The sequence below is a fragment of the Natator depressus genome, chromosome 17 (genome assembly GCF_965152275.1).
Source record: "Natator depressus isolate rNatDep1 chromosome 17, rNatDep2.hap1, whole genome shotgun sequence".
Classification (NCBI taxonomy): Eukaryota; Metazoa; Chordata; order Testudines; family Cheloniidae; genus Natator; species Natator depressus.
Genome location: NC_134250.1, coordinates 4,277,091 through 4,295,817, shown reverse-complemented (window position 1 = coordinate 4,295,817; position 18,727 = coordinate 4,277,091). Strand labels below are relative to the sequence as shown.

At 44.3% G+C, this 18,727-nt stretch overlaps 1 protein-coding gene across 1 annotated transcript in view; it reads right to left on the bottom strand.

Annotated features, from left to right (window-relative positions):
* NXN (nucleoredoxin) overlaps positions 1–18,727 on the bottom strand; it is a 100,828-nt gene that overhangs the window by 35,453 nt on the left and 46,648 nt on the right. The gene's annotated exons all lie outside the window — the stretch shown is intronic.

Sequence of the window (18,727 nt, the reverse complement as noted above, 5' to 3'; positions counted from 1 at the left end):
ACTTCTCGTCTGGCATCATATTTCTGCACATAGAATTTATTCTGCATCTGAAATGTGAGTTGTAAAAAACCACCAGCACTAGAAGGAACTATAGAAAGAGGAAAATAGCTGCTGGCAAGGCATAACCTGCAGGTGTACATGGGAAGCCTTCTGTAACCACTCCAATGCATCTTCAACTGTAACTAAAAGCCAGGAAAGGCTGTGGTCAGAGGAGCTGATCTCAGAGCTTCGAGTACCTAAAACATTCCAATCTGAGCAGTTCACTTACATTTTTCCAAGGCACTTCAACCTAAACAGCCCAGTGATGAATTATCAACCTCTTAAATGCAATCAGATCACAACACAGAACCAGAGAGGACAGAGGAGAGGGGAGGGAAAGAAATGAATCATTAGTTTCCCACATCATCAAATAATGTGCTGCAAACTCTCCCTGGCGCCATAGATATTTATGACATTCATTTGGGCCAGTGGAGAACAAAAAACCGCAATGGAAGAACAGCAGAATGGAGCCTCAATGTTAATAAAACCTCACAGTTACACTACTTCTGATACTTTATGCTGAGTTATTTTGCAATGCAAAATAATGGATCCAGAATAAACCTTAAAGCACATGCTTCTATATTCTGATCCATCTTATTATTTTATTTATATCAGAGTAATACTCAAGTCTCAGTTGAAATTTGGCCCCCATCATGTAAAGCATTGTATGATGGAGACGGTGAAGACTCTGTATTGTGCTAAAAGACAATCCCAGCCCTGAAGAGTTTACAATCTAGTGGACAAGACAGAGGAAGGGTGTAGGAAAAGGATGCAACCTCGAGCAGAGTGAACTGGGTGATCTAGCTTTTTATATGCTTACCGACACTCTAGCTAAGGGTGCTAATCATAGGAGACATTTAAGTTTTAATGCCAGTATCTATATCGTTCTTCTGGAACTTGTTTCTGTGCAAAAATCTTATTGTGTTTTGAGAGACTTGACAAGGCTATCAAAATTTATCCTACCTGAAACTTGTTATTTGATGATCAAAGTCCTCTAGGTCACAAATATCTAAAAAAGATGCATATACAGAATCATCATAATTTTTTTTTTAAATCTCCATTTATTAGGACCTACAGAAAACAAAGACTCATGCTGCCCCTGCTAGCACCAGTTTCCTAACACACACTATTCCCAGGGCTAAGCTGACGTCATCGATGATGCTGATGCACAAGCTAAATGGATTTGGCCACAAAAGCTGCAAAGACTTTGCTAAATGCAAGTCAGCCATGTTAAATTGAGTTTGGTTCAAAACACAAAGTAAATCCAAGTTTGTGAAGTTTAAAGGGATCTTTACAAGGATCACGTTTTTCAAGCAGCTATCTAAGAGGGTGTTGCAAACAATAAAGAGATTACAGAAAGTAACTGGAGAGCTCTCTATAAACAGCTGCTCTATTTTGTCATGTCTTTGCCATATTCAACAGACTCCCCTCAAGGCCCTGTAGGAATGCTGCTGCAGCAGCTTTCCTTTTGGGGGTTGCTGGTAGTGGTCTCTACATTATGCCCAACCAACGGTCTCCTAACTCAGCCATTTATAATCTACAGGGTTTATATGTCCTGCACATCTGTGGGTGCTGTATAAATAACCAAAGGTATCACTGCAGAGCAACCCGAGGTTCTGGGGCTGCACATGCTACAAGGCCACAGGGGGAAGGAGGGCCTGAGCTTGGGACTCAAACTCAGGTCATTGTTATGGTCGTGCCGGGCATTAAGCACAGACCCACTGGATCCAGCTCAGTTACGCACAAATCTCAAGCAAAATAAGAAAAATCAGTCACAATGGCTGACTTTCATGTTGAATCCACACAGCGCTGTGACAGACCCATAGCTTCAACTCAAAATCATACATCAGTCCCTGGTCCACTCCAAACATCTGCGAACCTCATCAAAGCTGGGTGGTGCTTAGACCCAGCTGTGAAAGAAGCTGAAACCTGGTAAATTTCACACCCTGTTCAGTGCAAGCTGAGAACATTTTGCACAGCTCTGCTTAGCTACCTCAATTCAGCGGTCTGTGAAGTATAACCAGCTCAGACTGGTGAAGAGCTCTGTGGTGATAATAATAAATAAATCCCTTGACAAACAGCTAGATAAGTCCAGTTAGTTGGGCTATAATTAGTTGGGCTATAATTTAAATGCAGCATGAGACACGGATGAACAAACAAGACAATTGCATTTAAGAACACCGGAATGTGCTGTCATATAAACCCAGTTATGAAAGGCTTGAATAGCAAATTAGTGGTCTCCAAGCACTAACCATATTAATGTGAATGTATATATCAGAAAGTACACGAATGCACTGTTCAAAGTCTGAGCAGTTTGATTTGATGATTCTCCTGCGCATTGGGAAAGCTGATTGGAAATGAAAAACGCATGCACTGAAGGATGATTGCCAAGATTTACCACCATTCCCATGGCAATGGGCTCTTTCAATCACGCTCCGCTTTCCAAAGCAGATCAGACACTTCTAAGAGAAAGTCAAATGGCTCATTTTACAGCAGGTCTGACCCGAAAGTACATAACCTTGATGGGAAACTGGGTTTTTTCATTTACTGCTTATTTCTGTAATTCAAATTCCCTCGGATTCTCTCCTCTCCACTCGAAGAACAGGATAGATTTCCCCCCCTTTGTACAAAGAAGATGATTCTGTGTTTTGTTAAGAGTTGAAAGGGAATAGTGGGTTCAGTAAGTGCCAGATTGCATCAGCTTTTAACCTTACAACTACCCAAACTTATAAACAGCCTTCTGGTGGTTGGAAACTTTCATTGTTAAAATCATAGTGAAACATCTGGAAATACAGACAGAAAAGAGATTCCATCAGTACTGAGATACTACAGAGGTGGACGGGCACTACAGAAAAACCAAGGACTGATCAGCATTTGATATAGAACAGTAATGTAGCTTGAGAGATGCAAGTCCAGAAGGGCCCATTGGGATCACCTAGTCTGATTTCCTGCATAACAACGGGCCAGAGTATTTTACCCAGTGATTCCTGCATCAAGCCCCTATCTTATGGCTGAGCGAGAGGTTTAAGAAATACTTCCAATCTTGATTTAAAGATGTCAGGGATAGGAGAAAGCACCACATCCCTTGGTAAATTGCTCCAATGGTTAATTAACCTCATAGTGAAATATCTGGAATTTTAATTTGTGTAGTCCTTGGACAATACCTTTCATACAAAAATGAAGCCGACAGAGATGACTGGCCTCCAGCATGTCATGCTCTGTCTTGATGCTGCTTGGCTGAAGACAGAACATGGAGTGCTGGGATCCTGTAGCATCAGCAGGCCACACAGCTGTATTAAAGGCGAGAATGGCTGCAACGTGTTTCATGTTATGGAAATTCCCTCTGGCCTCCTTAGATCCAAGCAAGTCACCAATATGGCCTGAAACTGAAGGGAAGATCTAGACCTGAAGCCAACGTTTGCACGAGCCTGTGCAAAGTGAAAGCGCAGAGCCTGGCGAAGACCTAGCCATTAACTGACTGTCTCTACAAGGCTGTCAACGTGGCACAAGCAGACTCCAATTACTGGCAAAGGGTCTCCTCTGCCCTGCTGGCACGGGAAGTTGGCTACATTTATTCTGAGCAATTTGGCATTTGTGATCCACAAAGGAAGGCTACGGAAAGAGAAAGAAAAGGCAGTCACAGTACAAATAGGTGAACAATCGCCCCTGAAAGGACCATCTTTTGTGTTAGGCATGGTGAATGGAAAGCCAAATGTGAGCTAATCGGAAACCACAGGAAGATCAGAGGATGCTGTAGGAGAACGCTGCCTCAGCAACTTTTAAATGCAGCTTTTCCTGTCTTGAGGAGAATGACACTGAAATAACATGCTTCTTGTTCGGAGAATTTGATCATACATTTAAAGAGGGGATTCTTTGCTTCCCAACAGCTGTTGCAAATCTGAAGGATCAAGCCAAACCTAACACAGATGTGGAATTAATCTATACTCTTCAGCCTGAAGCCAGTTGATGCTTACAGACTGCTCCTCACTCCCGATTCACACTGTACTCCTGGTAAGTTAAATAGTCTACTCCACACAGAAAGCCAGTTGGAACAGGAGCTGCAAAAGCATTCTCTTCTCAAGACACCACTGACACAGAATGACCGGTTTATACAGAACTATACCTGGTACCAATGTTCCCTCTAATTTTTTCATCCATGTGTGGAATGAATTTTGTTATGTGCACTAATATGGAGGTGACATGTGGCAGGGGTGGGACTGAGGGGTTCGGAGTGTGGGAGGGGACTCAGGGCTGGGGCAGGAGGGTTGGGTGCAGGGGGGTGAGGACTCTGGTTGGGGGTGAGGGCTCTGGGGTAGGGCTGGGAATGAGGGGTTTGGGGTGTAGAAGGCGGCTCAGGGCTGAGGCAGAGGGTTGGGGTGTGGGGGGGCCGGGAGTGAGGACTCTGGGGTGGGGCCAGGGTGAGGGGTACAGGCTTCCCTGCGGCTGTGGCGGGGAGAAAAAACTCCCCGCAGCCCCCTCTAGCTGCAGCAGCCCGGGGCAGGGGGAGAGGCACCTTTCCTCGGCTGCGGCAGCTCCGGGGCTGGGCTGGGTGAGAGGTGCCTCTCCCCGCCTGCGCGGCCCTTGATAGCTTAGAGGGAGCTTAGCCTAGTACCTTGTACAGGAGCTTAATAGAACAGTTCTGGTGGAAAACCAAGTTACCAGTTATGTAATCTGATCCATAACACGAAGTCATCAATGGATTAAATTGGCAGGAGCTCAGAAATCGGGACCAGAGTTCAAATCCTGAGTTTACATACAAATCACTTAACGTTTCAGTGCCTCAGTCCCCCATCTGTCAAACAGAATGAACATTGCAGAGTGATATGATGCTTCATTAACTATTGTTGGTAAGTATCAGAGGAGTAGCCGTGTCAGTCTGGATCTGTAAAAGCAGCAGAGAGTCCTGTGGCACCTTATAGACTAGCTTAGGCTCCAATACATATGTTAGTCTAGAAGGTGCCACAGGACTCTTTGCCGCTTTTATTGTTGATAAGGTGACTGGAGAGCCTCAGACTAGAGGCACTATGGGAGGGCAAAGTATTGCTATTGGTTGCTATGCTACTGCCGTCACTAATCATTTGTTCGTTTGTTTACTCCACCATGAGGATCTGAAAATGGGCCAGCATGAAGTACATGGGAGAACTTTGGAGCTGGACACAAAAATCAGATCACAGGTGTTAAACTAAACACCCATGTAGCAGGAAACTTCTCTGATCTAAAACACACAATGGCTGGGGGACAGGTTATAAACCTACCAGGCTACAGACTGAATAAAACCGACTGGATTGGCTCTCAAGGAGAAAGAGGACTCATTTCCCCAGTGGCATGCTAGTAGGAATGGGAATGTCCCCCTCCACTAACAGCTGCAGGGTGCTATTTTTGGTCATGCTAACTGACTTCTCAGCCCTGGTATCTGCATGGGATGCATTAACTCACTAGTGCAAACTCTGGGCAGGGATGGTTACCACCGATAAAGAGAACACGAAACTGCTTTTCGTGCATGCAGAACTCCAAGCATAAGATTTGTTCCCACAGGAACGTGGTTAGCGGCAGCCCACTATGGCAACTGGTGTCCGTAACAAGGGTGTCTTCGCTGCCCTGTTAGCTGAATGAAGCTGTGCTAGATTCCCCTCCTCAAACCGTATTAGGATAAAGACTTTTGCCTGTCTTCATTCAGGTCAGATGAATGCTCTGAGAGGCATTTGCCCAAGTAATATCATCATATATACTGCAACCCAGGCTTCTGCCCTAACCCTGGGAAATTCAAGCAGACAAAGTTAATTTAAAAACTCAAGGGCAGATCTGTCAACAATAATGAGAATGTGTTCCCAATATGGAGAGCTGCTGCTTTCCATTAAACGAAAAGCAATGCAACATTTCCTTCAAATTCTCCTTTGGAGGCAGTGCCTCCAGAGTCTTGTTAATTTCCTCTGAAGGCCCCTTAAAAGATCCTGTTTTCCACCACCCTGACAATTGGACGTACTTCAGTGAAACTGGGGTTAGGTTTTTTCTTTGGGAGGTCAGTGTATTGGTAGTAGTTTCTAGTGAGCAGATAAATTAATTTGATCCTTCGAGATTGCGGGTGGGGCAGTTAAAAATTCCTCTAAATTCCTCTTACAGAGAAGTGATACTGTAAATTAAAAATTAAAATAAAACATTTCCCCCCTACAAGCACAATTATACTGATACATCTTAGAATTGTATAAAGGCACATTGCCTGTTAGTTTAATCCCCCAAATCAGCGGGGGAGTCGTGGTTTACAAAACCTAACATGGAAAAGTTTCTGTTTGGATTTAAACTGCTCCCTGCAACATCTACAACCCAAACACAGCAGCAATGAGTGATTACCAAGAATCAGCAAGTGAAACTGACCAGTGTAGGCTCATTGTCAACATGAGTGAGTTCAAGAAGTAAAGCAAGAGCATTATAATGGGCAAACCTGTTTCAGCATGAGACCGGAAACAGGGAATGGGAGAAACTTGTAATCCACCTTCCCCCTCACACAACAGAAAACTACTGGGGAGGGGATTCATAAGTCATAAACTACAGGTTGAGAATTGCTGGGGTGGGACTTCTTGCCAGCAATGCAATACAAGTTTAGTTCTTCACTAGGACACGAACAACAAATCCAGTCCTCTCTTCTTCCTCTCTCCTACATATGCTATTTGGACGGGGATCATCATTTTTCTCTCCAGTAAAAGACAGACAGACAGACATGAGCTCAACTCCTGTTGCTCTCTCATTACAGGGCCATCAGCTGTAATACCGAGAGGTCTGTTTGAGAAACATACAGGTATTGCTCTGCTGGAAAAAAAGACTATGGCTCAGGCAGCTGGAGAACACAGGCTGGCTCCGACTCTGTCCTGTGGATTGGTTCCACAATGTTGAGACATCCTCAGCTGTTCATGACACTTCATTCTTCGTCCATGCTGCAAGATGAATGCCCTCCCCACGTCCTCACTCACTCCTAATGCTAACTCACAGCTTGTACATTGTGTCCTAATGGATTTACAAGTGCATGGGGGCTACCCCGATGTTGCACGCAGCAGGTGGGGCACTGCAGGCCAACGGCACATGCCCTCGCCCTGTCAATTCAAATCCAGTTAACGCCTGTCCTTCCAATTCAAGCTTAGCTCAGAAGGGAAGGACTTCTCCCACTTCCTTCACAACTCCCCACTATCTCCTTGTGTAGCTGAACCTCCTTAATCCAAATAGAATGGGGGGCATGACATTTATCTAGGTAGAAAGGGGGACTTTTCAAAGCAAATTATGCCTGCTGGAGGACTGACTTTAGGAAAGACAGAGTGCTGAATACATGGGTTTGGATACATTAGTTTTTACTGTGTTGCTAGTTATTTCTCTCTGAAAAACAATGAAAACTAATTGCAAAAAAAACAAAGTACAAGAGACAGAGATTTCCTCCTAGAGCATTAATAAACAGAGGAGGAGGCACTTGGACCTGTAAAGTGCAATATACAAGATCAATGTAAATGATTCATAGATTCTAAGGCCAGAAGGGAACAGGGTGATCATCTAGTCTGACCTCCTGTATAGCACAGGCCACAGAACCTTCCCAAAATAATCCTAGAGCAGATCTTTTAGAAAAACATCCAATCTTGATTTTAAACTTGCCAGATATGGTGGATCCACCATAGATCTTGGTAAATTGTTCCAATGGTTAATTATCTTCACTGCTAAAAACTGTATCTTATTTGCACTCTAAATTCGTCTAGCTTCAACTTCCAACCATTGGACTGTTTTAGACCTTCCTCTGCTAGACTAAAAAGCCCATTATTAAATATTTGTTCCCTATGCAGGTACTTACAGACTGTGATCAAGTCATCCCTTAATCTCCTCTATGTTAAAATAAATATATTGAGCTCCTTTAGTCTCTCTCTATAAGGCATGTTATCAAATCCTTTTCTCACTTTTGTGGCTCATCTATGAACCCTCTCCAATTTATCAACTTCCTCCCTGAATTGTGGACACCAGAACTGGACACAGTATTCCAGCAGTGGTCACACCAGTGACAAATACAGAGATAAAATAACCTCTCTATTCCCGCTCAAGATTCTCTTTTATGCATCCAAGGATCACATTAGTCCTGTGACCATTGCATTGCACGGGGAGCTCATGTTCAGCTGATTTTCCACTACAACCCCCAAATCCTTTCCAGAGTCCCCCATCCTGTAAGCATGGCCTACAGTCATACTTTTACATTTAGCCATATTAAAAACGCATACTGGTTACTTACACTTAGCAAGCGATCCAAATCGCTCTGTATCAGTGACTTGTCCTCTTCATTATCAGCCACTCCCCTAATTTCTGTGTCAGATGCGAACTTGACCAGTGATGATTTCATGTTTTCTTCCAGGTCATTGATAAAAATGCTAAATAGAAAAGGGTCGAGAACTGATCCCTGCAGGACAACACTAGAAATACATCCGAGGAGGAGTCCATTGATGATGATCAAGATGTTCCTGTTGCTGTTGTGTATGGAGCACTGAGCAGCTACAGGTACCATCTGTGTGGCATGGTGGGTCTCTCTCCCTCCCCCTCCCCAACCCTTGAGAAGACATGGGCGAGCTGAAATCAACACTGTAAACAGTCTCTTATTCCACACAGGAATTACAATCAAATAATGCGTGCCTCAGCAGCTCCTGCTGGGAGCGTCCTTTCCAGCACCATGTTCCAGTGTCAGACTTTGTTCCACCAATGTGGCTTTGTCAGCTAAAAAATGCTAAACAAAATAAATAAAAAAGCCCCCACTTCTATTTGTATTGTCTCCTTTGTCCTACCTCTGATTCTGCTTCCTTGACCCATCAGCATCCCTGCAAATGTGATCCACAAGTCAACTGGCAAAGTCATCATTTTTGCAAAGCAGCTGCTGGATGGCGAGCATGCAGGGAGTCACAGAAGACTCATGTGTCTGCGTGCAAGTTTGCACCCAGAATATTGTTCATTTTGTAACTGACAAACAAAACAACCATTTAAAGACCAAAGGTGGAAGAGAACAATTAGTGTAGGCTTTTCTAGTTGATCCCCTGAGCACTAATAGTGCAGGGTTGTTCCCAATACCTTTTTTAGAGGTTTGTCCAGTCTAGTTTTAAATGTCCTCAAGTGACAAGCTTGGACCACCACAATCTCAGTCATCTTCCATCCTTCCACCACAATCTCACTGTCAAGTCATTTCCTTTGACGTTCTGCCTAAATGTCTCTCTTTAAATCATCCCATTGCCAAAAATCATTCAACTCACTGACTCAGGCCTTGTCCACGCTGTGATTTCAAACACTAGCACAGCTGCACTGATGCACATCCTTAGGATAGATGTGAATTACACTGGTGCACCTCATCCCAATTTGGAACTCTGCCTGGTGCAAATCATACTGCCCTCGTGTAAACCCTGTCTATACCAGGAGTATTTACCAATGCAGCTACACGGGTGGCTGTAATCCCAGTGTAGACTAGGTTCATCCTAGCTAGAGCCAGATTCAAATATCTTTCTCCCTTCCAGCATACCTAATCCCGTTAACACTCCATCCTCAACCACCGTGTGGTTCCATCCTGACCTTCTGTTACCCTGCTCCCCCTCCACAGGCAGCATACAAGCCATTTACATTGCCAATTAAGCAACCCCAATTACCTTGCTTTACAATTTCCTGCACTAACAACCAAACCAACCAGAGCACTTTATCTGAGGGCAGAGCAGCGCATGGCCACCAGGCTCTGGCAGACATTCCAGAGCGCGAGCATGAGCTGCCTCCTTTTCGCAGGATACAAATTGCACAGGCTGGATTTCCTACAGCCCATGGCTGACATGAAAACATCCAATTTGTTGAGCAGAGCTTGGTGCGACTGAACAGTGGTTCACATGACCTACGGAGTGTGAAAGCCTCAGGGCTAGAAATGGAGAGCAAAAGGGGGCCTGGTTTGTTTTATGTTTTCGACTTGTAAAGAGAATTCAGGACTGGTGAAAGGTGCTGGATTGACAGGCGGATGGTCTAGGCTGTACCCAGAGCAAGTACAGTGCAGGCAGCACCAGTGCAAGATTCCCCCACGCTGCCCCGCCAACTCCGACCTATGGAGACCATTTTACACAGGCCGCACCCAACAGCCATTCGATAGCGAGGGGTCAACCTTTCCCTAGGGTCAAGACACTGGGCTAGGACTCAGGCAACTGGGTTCAATCCCTGGATCTGCCAGAGACTTCCAGAGAGACTCTAGGCAAATCACACTCCATCTCAGGTCCTGATCTGTAAAATGAGGATAATCCTTCCTTTCTTCCATCCTTTGTCTCTCTTGTCTATTTAGATGATAAGTTCTTCAGGGCAGGGACTGTTTCGCTAAGTGTTTGTGCAGTCGCTACGGGGCATGATCTCAGTTGGGGTCTGCGTAGACCCTACTATAATACAAAACACTATCAGCAAATACAGCCCTGTGCTTCAAACACAGACAGATAGGTGGGCAAAGAGTCACTCGGCTTTGTCTTGGGCATGGATTGAAAAGAAAAGTTCTATGTTTACACAAATGTATTTGATCAAAGACTTCAGGTCAGACTCTACTTAAGAAAAAACATGGTTTTGTTCACGTTGCAAATACCAGCAGGCTGCACCAGTTTCCTACCAGTTCCTAGTAATTTCTGCTTGCTGTATGGCCCATGAAACCTAGAATGTCTGCATGTTCCAGAAACAACAGATTTACTGATTCCCCGGTACATGAGGAAAGCAAGAAGTTATATATACAGTGTAAGATTATTCAGCAACTTCACATCTTACTAATCTTCTAAGTGTATGGATGAGAGTTTGGTCAGTGAAAAGTTTATGGGGGAAACCTATAATGGGCCTATTAATTTGGTTGCCCTCAGAGAGAGTCCATACATTGTGGAGACAAAAAGGCACCACAGAGCTCAGCTGCACTGGCTAATCCACATGAGCTAAGCAAAGCTCTCCAAATAATGGGTGAGAGTCAGAGACTAGAGAATAGAAAAAGGAAGAACTTTTAATACTAGATAAATAAATCAGATATCCACATGCTAGAATACACACTTCACTACAGACCATACATTTCTAGGAAGGGCATTTTTCCGTCGCAATCAAGCTTAATAATAACGTTTTGCATTTATATTGTGCCTTTTATCCAAAGATCTCATGGTGTTTTACACTCCATTGCTTAAGCATCACAACCCTGCTGTGAACTAATTAAGCATTCCTTCTTCACAGATGGGTAAACTGAGGTACATGGATGCAGTGACAGTCACACAGCAAGTCAGTGGCAAAGCTGGAGACAGAAGCTAGGCGGTCCCTAACTCTGACCTACACCCTGCTCTACCCACCTGACCACAATCTTCAAAAACATAGATTTAAAAAATTAAGATGGAGAAAGTATCAGAGATTGTGAGTCACTAGCCTGGACTATTATCCCATGTTTTCTGTGATGTTGTCACTAGCACAATTTCACATTGGCATGGGCATAACTAGAGACAGGGCAGTCCATGGGAGGGGCAGAATAAATGAGTCAAGTCAGATTTCCATATGTCCACCCAAGTCCAGGCAAAAGACACCACGATATTTCAGTCTTCCGGGCTTCATTTGGCCCCTAAAATACAATTTTCCTAAACAAATAAACCACCATCAGAAAAGCAAGTTGGGTAAAAACCTCAAACTTAGATGGTGCCTGAAGTTTGCAATTCCATGAAACTCTGCGTGAGCATTTAAGCAGCCTTTGCTAACCCAACAGCAATAAACTAGTCAAGATGATGAGACACTCCTCACAAGATGCAAACTGAAGGTCAGCAGAAGAAACGTGGTATTTGAGTATAAATTACAGGCTCAGGTGTCGGTCTTGTACATGTTTCATGGTGGAGCCATTAGCTGCCCACAACTGCCTACTCTCCTCTCAGTTCATCACTCGTTCCCACCCCCCAGGGAGGTTACACGCTGCTTTTCTGCACGCCCAACTCAGCAGACCTGCAGCTCGAGAACACTGCCGTGGAAAAGGAGTCAAGTTACAATGGGACACACAAAACCCTTCTCCCTGGAAAGGGGAAAGAAGCGAGTGGAAAGAAGGCACCAACCATGGCCCACACACCTGCACAGAGTCCTGAGTGGCTCTGGTAGTAAGCGGGCAAACAGCAGATGTTTCCAAAAGCCTGTGCTAGCTGAATTAGGCAGCAACAGCTGTCACAAGTAAATGACTGCCAATTCCTCCCACTGAATTAAAATCGGGGTGGGGTGTTTAGCTCTTTGGGAACGGCCCCTCCTTTGTTTGTGCAGAGCCTAGCACATTATGGGCACTGTTGGGAACAAAGATAATAAATAATATTGCAGATTCTGTGAACAATGTAAGAGCAGATGGTGCAGGTCATGGGTAGTGGAACATGGAGCCTTTTACATCCCAGTCACTGGTTCAAATTTTGTTCAGGGCAGTGGTGGCCAACTCACGTTCTCCTCCAATGGCTCTTTGGTGGTTCGCAGTGGAAAGCTGGCTGTATCACTACAATTGCCATTGACTGGTATCTTTGTTGGCAGTGTTGGCACAGGCCAAAGACTGAAGCAGAACAAGAACTGAATTCTCTCTCCCACCTCTAGAGAGGGGACAGCTGCAGGAGAGAGACACATTGCCAGGGAAGCTTGCACTGTGGTTGCCCCGACAGCACCTGTTCTGGGGATAAAGAGGAACTTCAGTCTCCAGGACTGTCAGATAGGCCGCTTTCCACCAGCACCCTTGTGAAATGCTCTGATCCATATGAACAAAAAGGATTAACATTCACTGGTTAATGACACAGGGCTGTGGGATATATTTCGCATTTGAACATGACTGTAACCTCTCTATTGTTTCCCTACCAGAAGCTGGGAAAGCAGAAAGCCACACAGCACAGGGAAATAAAAAGCAGCAAGAATGGAGAGAGTTTAGACGGTGGGAGGAGAGGATACAGGGGAAAGAAATACAAGACAGATGAGAAAGGGCATCAAACGTGGGCCCTATAAGTTATGCCCCCAAATGACTAGTTCGGAGTAAGAAACAGCTATATAAACAGCAAATGTAATAAGAAAAAATAATAATTTATCCATCTCTCTATGGGGAAGGGATATTTTTCCATATGTTCATAGGAAAGGGTAGTGGTGGGGTGGGGATTTGGGATGCCGAATATACAGTAAGAGTCTCCCAAGGTCTCAAGTCTCATCTGTCATTCTTAATAGGCCAGCTGCCAAAATGACCTTCCATTGCAGCATGGGTTTCCTATCTGCAAAGTTTGCTCTTGCCGCTGCACTGGCTTGCAGGCAGCCAGCATCAAGCACAGATAGCGATCTCTGGGTCCAGGCCTCACAATCCCAAGTCATTAAGAAACAAACAAAAATGTTTTAAGCATGAGCTTTCAACAGGGCTCCCACCAAACACAAAGGCCTCCAAAATCCACAGGGAAGCTGGGCTTGTTTTCAATGCACACAATGAGGTATTACTGTGGGTTTGTTTTTGTTTTTAGTAGCCAATCCAGAAAGAGAACTTTAAACAATCAGATCAGAAAACCTCTCACGGAGAAAGCAATACCATGCTTGTTAGTCCTTTGATGAATCCAAGGCTGGCTAGGACTTTGTGGATGTTACTGAGCCACTTTCCCTGGAGCTTCCCAGCAGCAACAGGGGTAGAGGGGATCTTTCCAGGACATTCAGACAATCAGCATGGAAGTTATTCCACAGGACCAAACCTCCATGACAGTAGCCTGCCTTGTGTGCAAATGCAGTCTACAACTGCACAATGTGAAGGGGATGCTAAAATGCACAGTCAGAAAATGTTGGAGAACTATCAAAAATTAAAAACAGCCCGAACATGCAAGACCAGCGCTCCTGAGCAACACGCTGGTATCCAACAGGCATGGACTCATGGAGCCCCAACACTCCTAAGCTATCCTACAATAATACTTGTACAGATATGAAAGAATTAAACCTCACAGCCCCTTTGAGAGTCAGCTGTTGTTCCCATTTTCCAGGTTAGCCAAGTCAGGAACAGACAAGTGACACACTGCCTCCAAACGCCACATGGTGAGTCAGTGACAGAGCTAGGAATAGAAGAACCCAGCTGTCTGAACCCCATCCTTCCTCCCACAGCCCAAGCACGCTGGAGCAACCCTATAACAGCAAGGAGGAATAGAAAATATGTCATTTTCAATGTTCCAAGGGGTTAAATGATACAAGTGATTTACTCCTTAACACACCCTGGCCAAAGCATATGGAGAATTAACCAAATCCATCTGTTCTTAAGCACTCTCTGGTGAGCTCTGGACCCTCAACTGGAAGCACTACCATCCCGGCCGATCCCTTCTGTGCTCCTGAAGATGTTTACAGTAACACACAGGGCCGCGGCCGCTCATTTGTTCAAATATGCAGAGTGCGCATGGGCTGGGGAATTCTTTCTCTGAGCCATTAAAATCGTTTCCATAAACATCTCACCACTGAAATGGCTTCAGGTGGAGCTGTAAAGGATGCCCTTTGCAGAGCTGACTCTGGGCCTCAAATTCTCTTGCCGTTAATGGACGTTGCAACCACAACTGAACCCCAGTGACGGTAGTGGTCAGTGCTGCTGCAAGTTCCCATGCAGAGGAATCCTTGTCAGGCTAACCGCTAACCAGAAAGCATGATGGATGACTTCATGGGCCAAGACTGCCTGGAAAATGCTTTCTTTTCCCATATCACCGCCTCCTTCCCCACTTCTCAGAGGAGTCAGCAGGGCAGCAATTGTGGGCCATGGAAAATAATGGGAGAAATCTGCACCTTAGAGTCTAATGATTTGAATAAGGCCCAACAAGCTGCAAATTCTTACAAGTGAGGGAATTAACCATTGGAACTGCTTGCCTAAGACCATGATAGATTCACCATCTCTGGCAAATTTTAAATAAAAGGTTTGTATGTTTTTCCAAAAGCTGGGCTTTAGTTAAAACAAGAATTAGTTCAGGGAAATCCTATGGCCTGTTTTATGTAGGAGGTCAGCCTACATCAGTGGCTCTCAACCTTTCCAGACTACTGTACCCCTTTCAGGAACCTGATTTGTCTTGTGTACCCTCAAGTTTCACCTTGCTTAAAAACTACTTGCTTACAAAATCAGACATGAAAAATACACAAGTGTCATAGCACTGAAAAATTGCTTACTTCCTCATTTTACCATATAATTATAAAATAAATCAATTGGAATATAAATACATAAATACACTTACATTTCAGTGTATAGTACATAGAGTAGTATAAACATGACACTGTCTGTGTGAATACATTTTAGTTTGTATTGACTTCACTAGTGCTTTTTATGTAGCTTGTTGTAAAACTAGGCAAATATCTAGATGAGTTGATGTACCCCCTGGAAGACTTCCACGTAGCCCCCGAGTTACACGTACCACTGCTTGAGAACCACTGGCCTTGATTACCACAATGGTTCCTTTTGTCTTACAATCTATACATACACTGATTATTTCAGAAAGCTGCATGCAAAACTACTTCCCTTTTCTTTTCATCCTGTGTCCAAAAGTAAAACTCAATCCCTTTTGCAAAGAGGCTGCAGCCCAGAGACTCAAAGCTGACAAAAGACAAGTCAGTGATGTCTAAATACAAAAATATCACCATACGTCTAGCACTAGCAATTAATCAAACCCATATGTTAAGAAACCAGTCCAGATTAATGTCAAATACAGTCTAGATTTAATGTTTACACCTGAATAACGAATGCATGTACACAAGGGACTAGATTCATCATTTATTTTGTAGACAGCATGTCTCATAAAACGCTCCCCTAAAACTCTTTACAGAATTACCGGTAACTACAATTACCTAGAAAGGGAGCGGTATAGGGCAACAGAGTAGAGCTGTTTTCAGCTGAGCTCTGGAAGGAGATGGAGAATCGATGAGGCAGACAGATAGTAGGAGACTGAACAAGATGGAGTTACAGAGAAAAAGGCTCTTGCTGATGGGAGAGAGAGGAAGCCAGTGCTAAATGAGCAGACATGGGGACCAGAGACAAGGTCCATGGGGTGAAGGGGTTTATGACAGATACACACAACATGAACCTGGGTCCACTAAATGAATGAGAAAAGCATTTGGTGGGTGCCAGACGAAAGCTGAGCCACTGCAGAGACCTTGGTGCAGCTCAGACAAAGCCTCTGAGCCCTCAAGGCTCAACTTCTGAAAATACATGGAAGGCCAGGTGCAAAGCAAGCTGAGGAAATCTGTTCCTGCAAAGCCCAAGCTGCCCAAGGCCCACAACTCCAGACAGCAGCTATAAACAGGAGAAGCAGCAGTACACGAGGGAGCAATTTTATCTTCTCTATTTTAAACCTAAGCAGCATGTTTTACAAGCTCAAAATCAATTAAAAGGAAAAAACTGGACAGCTATGAATCAGCACCAAGGTCAGAACCTTCAGCGATATCCTGACTTCACTCTTGGAGGTAACAATATATCTCCTGGAGGGGCAAGTCCATCTGTAGGAGTCTGTCATTCAGGGTGGAGTCATTTAACCTGACAACAGGAAAAGCAAGAACTGATCCTGCAACATGTATGATTCCAAGTGAGCAGAGACTCACTGTGGCCCTGTAGTTTACGTGGAACCTTAGAGCAGTGCAGAGACAGCGGCAGCGATTTGTACTGAATGAGACACTCATTGCAATAACTGATGACAACACAAATCCCATAGGGCCATTCAAAATGTCAGATAAGATGTACTCTGCATTCATTACTTCTTCTTAGGCTCATAGCCAGCTGGAAGGGGTGGCTCACAGGCTGCAGCACCAGGATGGAAATTCCCTGGAACCATCGGTTCAAATCTCACTAGTCAACTCCATCCTTCTGAAGTAGAGCCCCGTGCAACTTTCTGTTGGGATGTCAGTTTGAAGAGAGGCCTTGTCTGTTCTGTGGGGATCCAGAAGGTTTTGTACAAGATTAACAGTTGGTCATATGTTCTTGTCCAAAACGTCTCCTCACACTGCTGGGCACTGGCTGCTGCCCTCCTCGGAGGTGGCCATATTTCAATTGTTGCTGTGTGAACAGTTTGTAAAGCGTTTTGGGATGACGAATATCACTCTAAAACATAGTTATTAAAACTGTACCCAGGCAACTGATCCACAGAGTAAAATAATGTGGTTTTAGAATCTTAAACAGGGAAATGCAAGAATAGTAAGGGCGGACACCAGTATTGAAAACACTGGAAAACAGAGCAAGAGGTTTTTCAGAGTTTTACTTGATTTTGCAACATACCAGGAGAATGCTAGTTCCGCGTTGTGGTGACAAAGACTGCAGGTACAGGATGCTTTCAGAGTATCAGGGAATGGAAACATGTCCACACTACAAGAGGAAAATCCCCTAGAGCTTGTGAAATCACTTATTCTGTATATAGATACAGAATCTTTAGTCTCTGCTCTTATCAACTGTTTGAGATACATGCACAGAGACAAGTAAGGGGAGCTAGAAGTCCACATTCAACCCTCTGAGCTCATACCTGACTGGATATAGTGGTGACAAAGCAATCTCTTTCTGTTTCAGAAGGATTTGGAAGACAAACTTCTGAACAACAGGGTTAATGTCACTCTCTTGTTCAGAGCTGAGCGTCAAAAGCTTCCTATTGACCCAATTCTGTGAAGCCCCGAGAGCCCTCCACTCTCACTGGACCCTTTGGTTGCTCTGTACCTCCCCCAGCATTGAGTTTCCTCAAGGGGACCAAAACACTATGAAATGCAAACTAGTGTCCTTCCTCACTAATTATGATGAGAGCTAAAGACATGATCTGAAGATCTCACTTACGCCAAACATCCCTTTAGACAGGAGTCTGGTAGATAGCACATATCTGCACTTTCCAACCCCAAAGGTGTGCTGCTTCCCAAACTGACGGAGGAAGTCTGAGCAAAGGTTGGCAGAAAAGATTCCTTGGAGGTCGCCTGGAGTTTAGGGCTTTGGGTTTGTATGTGGTTTCTAATTGCTTACACAAAATCCCTTAACATCCCGTAACCCAAACACAAAGCTGAGGAATGAGATCTTTTAACACAATCACCACACACAGAGAGAGTGTGAAGAATACAAGTATTGCTTCTTTCTCTTTTGGTATAAAGTACATGAAATTAAGGTCTAGTCTACACTGGGAAATTAGGTTGGTATAACTACGTTGTTCAAAAGTGTGAAAATTATCCACACCTCTGAGAAACACTGTTAAACCAACCTAACCCCCCATGTAGACAGTGCTAGGTCAACCTAGCTACCATCCCCAGGGAGCTGGAGTACCTACACTGATGGAAGAATGACTCCCATTAGCGTAGGTAGTGTCTGCACTGAAGTACGACAGCTGCAGTGTTTTGAGTGTAGACAAGCCCTTTGTTAGGGAGCAAAGATCTGGGAACAAGAATATCTGCAGAAATTGAAACTGACTGATCTGCTTGAAACCAAAGCAGTTTTTTCCAAGGATCTGTTCTGAAAGCTCAGGGCATGGTCACCCCCTTCTCTACCCCTCAGTCAGAACTAATTAAACGCATCAAGATTCAAATTCCAACATCTTCATTTCATTTGGCAGCTCTGCAGTTAGACTATTAACTCTGAGCTTCTCTCTCTCTCTCCCGGTCATTTTTCAATTATCTTGCTTCATCTTTATTCCGTTTCCAGGAACACTTAGCAACAGGCTCTTGCAATCAGCAACCAACAGGCTAGGAGCTGAAGGAGAGA